The 6,570-nt window shown below is 39.5% G+C and overlaps 1 long non-coding RNA gene across 1 annotated transcript; it reads left to right on the plus strand.

Annotated features, from left to right (window-relative positions):
- Nucleotides 1-4,782: 4,782 nt before the first annotated feature.
- On the plus strand, nt 4,783-6,117 carry LOC134537199 (uncharacterized). The gene is made up of 3 exons (XR_010075971.1): nt 4,783-4,962; nt 5,329-5,491; nt 5,684-6,117. It is a non-coding gene; the product is annotated as an uncharacterized LOC134537199 (long non-coding RNA).
- The last annotated feature ends 453 nt before the right edge of the window (nt 6,118-6,570 follow it).

Here is a 6,570-nt window from a genome sequence, read left to right on the forward strand (position 1 = left end):
TTATTTTCGGCTTTTAACATTGCATATTTTTATTATTATTGAATGTTTAAGTTGAAGATTTTTGTTTAACGTATTGTTGAATCAGTTGATCAATATAATTGTTCTTGATACATCCTTATTATTACATTGGTTTTAATTTTTAATGTCGATAGAGAAGAAATCCACTATATTTAATGGTGAAACTTGCTTCTTTATCACACCATAGAATCCTTGGCTCCACAGATGGATCGAGACGCTGGGCTGGAGAGTGTCTTGGCTGACTGCACGGGGTGTAGTTAGCGCGGGTCCCGAACAGTGATGGGCAGAACGAATGGATCAGTTCCGTGTAACGATTCGTTCATTTCGTTCTTTTGGTTCTGGTCACCGACAACGGGATCCGGCTCTTCTCGTTCACCCATTCGAGTATTCGTTACGCCCTGGGCGGCTGGCCTTGTCGGCTGGCTGGTTATCGTGATCCGATGGGCTCAAATAGCCGAGATTCCAGACGTCTAGCCTTGTACTCACTGTTAAAAAAAAAGAAGTCCGTGAAAACATTTAAAATTTTCTCACAGATAATTTTAGTAAACAAACCCTAGACAATGCTTGAATAATAAATGCAACGTGATACTTTTTGGGTTGCTAACTTTATTGCATATCCTTTTTCTTTGATTAGTTATCGTTCGCTCTTGTGAACACGCGGACGCTGCGATTATCGATTACTTCCACTCCCGACGTAACGGGTTATTTTTTACGAACGAATCAGACTAGCCGCTTCTTCTCTCGATCTCTATGTGTTTCGCATCTTCCCGAATCGTTGTTTTCAGCTTTCGAGTAATCGACTCTCGAAGAGCCGATTCATCGCACAGCGAACGAAACGTGTGCTTTCCGTTCGCTCAAAGATTCGTTCGTTTTGAAAGAATCTTTCACGAACGAACACATCATTATTCCCAAAGGCAAACCTGGCTGGTTTCAAAATGTCTACTCGTGGACACCTAAGGGCCCTGTATGCCCGGACACACACACGGTGCGTAGGTCTTCAAGAAAAGCCACGCAATTTGAAAACTACTCAAGTTAACCGAGAGGCGTCTGTTAACGAAAATCATTAAGATTTCGCTGAGGCCCGAAAAGTACTTTTGATTTCGGATCAAGTTTTTGGACTGCATTTTTAGAAGAGGTAAAATGGTTAAAAATACGTGTTTTTAGAGTAATTTTTAGGCGTAAATCAACCGGTACAGATTCTTAAAAGTACCTAAGGGACTTACATTACACCCTTACCTTCATTTCTATGCCATAAATAGTAATGTTACGGTCACCGTTCAGATTTCACAGTTGTCCTATGGACGACGAGAAGACTGCGCGCCAGTTCACAGCATTACGCTTAGAGGCGATACCGCGCTAGAAAGACCAGCGAGCGTCGCACTTATCATCACGCACGCACACCCCGAACAGTCGGCCCTCTTATCAGTAGATGCCTACGGAATTAGCGTTATTTTCTGACCTCAAGTTGGACACCAGGCCGCTTTTTCATAAATAAGTCGGTGACTTCAGTTCATTGGGTTTTGTTTCTGTCCTGGTTGCGTATAATTGGATTATATGAAGAACCATTATTGCACTAAAAAAAAAAAAAATATTTTTTTTTTGCTATTCCAGTTCAAATCTAACATGAGATTTCAATTGGAATGCACTGCAATGACGCTATGTCGAGATGCAAGGTTGTACAATATTGTCGATTAGCAAATATCGAGTTATATTTCCTCGAAAGACGAAATTTTATATCCAAATGTTTTGGTCCCACGTCTGCACTTAGAATATTTTTTTTTCTTGAGGACTAGTGAGCCATTGACAAAACCTGCAACCTGAGATGTACTGAATCGTAGCCAAGGAACTGGGGACATTTTTGTCCGAGTACGCAGAAAACTCAAAAGTTGGTCCTATGACCTATGGGCCAATTAACACGCAAATTTTTCCAGTACTTTGTAATGAGCATTGTTATTTTTTGAAGTCACGATAGGGATCACATGAATACACATTTGAACTGCTTTCTCATTGGATCTTGGGTAATTAATCACGTTCCGAAGGGCACGAAATCAATCACAGCATTGCAAGGTTTATGGCATCCGTTCATTCGCATCTGTGCAGGTCGACTAAACTGCGCGGACATAAATGCCCTTCGCCACAGTTTTTCTTCTCCGTGTTCCGTCTCCGCGCAGTTCACAAAACTGTGCAGTTTTCCTGTCTACACGCTACGTCTTGTCTACATCGATGTGATATGCACAAGTAAATCGTTGCTTAAAACGTTGCGTGTGGACCGGCCTTACAGCTTTGAATATATATACTGTATAGAAGTCGCCAGCCCAGGTTAAAATTTCTAATACGGTTTTGAGGTAGTTGGTTAATTCACCGCCGCAATCGCCACCATCTCTAGGGCATCGACTTGTGGTGGTCCCTAGCGGACAAGTGCCGAACTCTTCAAACACCCCTTCCCCCTCCTGTTGAACGACCTCGAGCTGCAGTGAATGAAGGATGAGGGGTGCGGGGAATGACAGCGGGCGACAGGGCTGCGCTCTAACGTGTAAATAACAACTAAGACGATACAGGACGTTACGGCAGCGCACTGCAGCGGTGAAGTTCCCAAGCTGCTCATTTTACGCTCTTGAGAAACGTAGAGTAAATCCTATCCACTCGCGACTTCTATACAGTATATATATTCAAAGCTTACAGTTACCACCCTCCGCCACCAAGGTCGTCCGTGCGAAACGAACGACCATCCCCCTTCCTACTGCACCTGAAGAGTTTACCTCCGCGCCACTTCCAGTAGGTCGGCGACCCTCCCCCCCCCCCCTCTCCTGCACTGACCCCCCCATCACCTTTTCTCTCTTCCCGACGACGAGGTCCGCTTCCTATCCCGAGGGGGGGGGGGGGGGGGGGTGAAAGCCCGCTGGTAAATCCGTCGGTGATTTGTCGGCGTGTCGGATGGAAGATGACGGATACGAAGCGACGCCAATAGTCTCAGAGACACTACTCTGATTGCGGTCTCACACGTCACACTTGCCCCAAGATATTTCAAACAGATATTCACCTAGCGTGATATCATGGTGATGATAATTACGTAGACTAGCACGCCTTTAAAAAATATATATATATATAATTCTAAGTTAATTTATTCGGAAAATATTTCTGGCATAACAAGAAAATATCGTAGTAAGGTGTAAGTAGCCATTTTGAGTTGTGATATCTAAGATTATTCAGCAAAACGTAAATAAAAAAGACCATTTAAAAAAAATTCATGTAGCATGGGTGTTACAAATGTTAGCGATCAAAATGTGTTATGGGTACGAAATAAATACATTTAATAATATTTTTTTTTAACAAAAAATATAGTAGCTAAATATAAACTTATGTTTAAATTATACTATAGAATTATTAGAACATAACATGTATAAAAATATTTTAGTTAAAATAAAAAATGTGGATACGTTTTAATTTTCTCCGGGTTCAAGGTTTGATGACTTACTGAAAATATTTTTTTGATATCAACATCACTATCGTGAGACCAGGCCAAGCGTATATCGAGCCGTAGCCGAGCCACCGTAGTTCATTTCCCGACCACAGCGGGTTAAAGGGGTGCCTCCCATTTCAGGTCAAGATTTTATGTTTACAATAATTACAGATAAACTTGTAGACTTTTTCGATTGTTTAACTTTCACGAAATGAAAAATATTTCTGGTATAACAAGCATAATTAGCTGCCAAAGTTACATTTTTAACGTTTTTGGTTGTACAAATAAAGTGAATTTAATTTATTGCAGAATTAAAACTTTTTATGTTTAACTGCAATGCTACTGGCTACTTCAAGGAATTGTTTGTATTTATTTCAGAAAATATTAATTAAGTTTACCTGGCATTTCAAAATTCTCAAATTTGTTACGATTTTGACAGCCAAGAAACATCAAATGAGTTTTTGTGATAGAAATGCAAACCATATCATGAAGTAGCCGGTGGCATTGCAGTTAAACCTAAAAAGTTTCAGTTTTGCAACAAAATTAAATTCTCCTTATTTGTACAACCCAAACACTTTAAAAATGTACCTAACTTTGGCAGCTAATTATGCAAAAAGCATGAGCTGTATATATTTTTCATTTCGTGAAAGTTAAACAAATGAAAAAGTCTAAACGTTGATCAGTGATGAATATAAATATATAATCATGACCTGAAATGGGAGGCACCCCCTTAATAAGGTTGGCGACCAAGCGCATCACAAGTCTAAAGGACTACTCTTTCATCATTGATGAAAGTAATTCTTTAATTACCGAAGAAGGTTCTCCACCAAAGTGTAAGCTTAATGGTAAAGTAATCAGTATTTATGTTAATAATAAGTTGTAATATAATTTTTCGCATAGCCTTTACTGTTTCCGAATACCTTCTCACATTGACTCATTGTCCTAAAGGACCCTTGGAAAGTGCATCTTAAAGGGTGCCAAACATTTTATTGACCTTCCGAAATATTAAAAGGATCTTCACAGAATTGTCGATGCAGCCTTTCGGATAATATGTCAAAAGACGTTCTTTTATGCATCCTTGTGGCCTTTGAAGTATTTGTGGCGCTGTCTTTTAGAGAAAAAAGAAAGTTTGTCTGTTGCTTAGCCACTCAAAAGCTAACTAAATAATTTAAAGGCTTATCTATTGAAGTCAATTTACTAAGTTGAACGAGTGAAAATTTAAAGTTGCCTGAAAATGTAGAGTGAAGAATTTGCAAACGTGAGCACATCACTTCCAGTAAAATACAGAATTATATAGGGGAGACCGGGGCTGGTTGTAACAGGGGCAGGTTGTAACAGGGCGAATAGTTCCACGACCAGCCACAAGAGCGTATCATCGTTTCAGCCATCAAGGCACATTATGATGCCTTCAGTGCGAGTGGTAACACTGTGGCAGTCGGACGATTTCACTGGCGACAAGAAGGAAAAATTTGTTTTTGGACGAGGTAAGTAAATATTGTTTGTTTGACTGACATTCGTATTGTACGTAATGTATAGGGAGTTTAGAAAATGTCTTCGGGGCAAAATAATCTCCTAAGCTTTAGGTTCTGATATGTTTTGTTGGCATTGGAAACAAATACAAACTATATGGTAAAATTAAATGTGTTCTATAATGATGTCACATGGGGTAGGTTGTAACAGCGAAATTAATCTGTTACAACCTGCCCCACGTACTGTTACAACCTACCCCGTGACCACGTTTACCTAATTTATTGTTCCTTTTAAGTCTTTTATGAAAGAAAAAAAATACATTTTAAACGGTTTTATCTTGTAGATGTAATTAATAACTTCCAGTCAAATTTTAATCTCAGATGCGTAACTACAAAAGAAAAACCGACAAAGGAAAATATTCTATTGACATGTTGGAGAAAGCAGCTGAAGTTGTAAGAGAAGGAAGATCTGTTAGGCATGCTGCGAAAACGTACAACATCTGCCATGTGACACTTGGGAGGTACATAAAAAAGAAAAACAAACGTAAGTTGCATTCATTAATGAATTTTCTTAATTACATCTGCTTGATTTCTAACATAAATACGTCTCAACAATGGGTTGTAAACGTTTTTTATTGTATTAGTACAAAAATATGGTTTTGCGTAATTTAGATTTTCTTATGTGAAAACAGGAGCAAAATTAACATAGGCCTGTATGGTTTTTCTATTGTTTCAGGTTTAAATGCAGTCGATATTAATTTTCGAGAGGAGTGGAAACCTTTGGCTGGTTATTATGGGAACAGACAGGTATTTACACCTTTGCAAGAGATCGCTCTTGTTTCCTACATAAAAACATGTTCTGACATATATTTTGGACTCACTCCACGTGATGTACGTCATCTTGCATTCTTATGTGGGAAGAAGTATAATGTTCCCATGCCAAACACATGGAGTGACAAAGAACTAGCAGGTGCAGATTGGCTCTCTTCCTTTTTAAAGCGCCACCCAGACCTTTCCATTCGGACTCCAGAGGCAACTAGTTTGGGAAGGGCTTCTAGTTTTAATCGTGCCAACGTTTCCAAATTTTTTGACAAACTCTCTGAAGTTTATGATCGCCATTCTTTCACAGCTAATGACATTTGGAATGTAGATGAGACCGGGGTCACTACTGTCCAGAATCTTTCAAAAATCGTAGCAAGAAAGGGGGTAAAACAAATTGGAGCAATGACATCATCTGAACGAGGGCAGTTAGTTACTCTAACTGTAGCAGTAAATGCTGCTGGAAATGCTATCCCTCCTATGTTTATTTTTCCTAGGGTAAGGTATTATGATCACTTCATCAGAGATGGTCCAACTGGATGTATAGGTGCTGCAAATAAGTCTGGCTGGACTACGGAGGTAGAGTTCTTGCTTTTTCTTAAGCATTTTGTTTCTTGTATTCGTTCGAGCCCAGAGAAACCTATCCTCCTCCTTCAAGACAATCATCAGTCGCATTTAGCTCCTGACTGTTTAGATTTTGCCAAAGAAAATGGCATTGTAATGCTATCGTTCCCACCTCACTGCACTCATCGCCTTCAGCCACTTGATCGAAGTGTTTTTGCCCCACTCAAAAAACAGATCAAT

This window comes from Bacillus rossius, chromosome 12 (genome assembly GCF_032445375.1).
Source record: "Bacillus rossius redtenbacheri isolate Brsri chromosome 12, Brsri_v3, whole genome shotgun sequence".
In the NCBI taxonomy this organism is placed as follows: Eukaryota; Metazoa; Arthropoda; class Insecta; order Phasmatodea; family Bacillidae; genus Bacillus; species Bacillus rossius.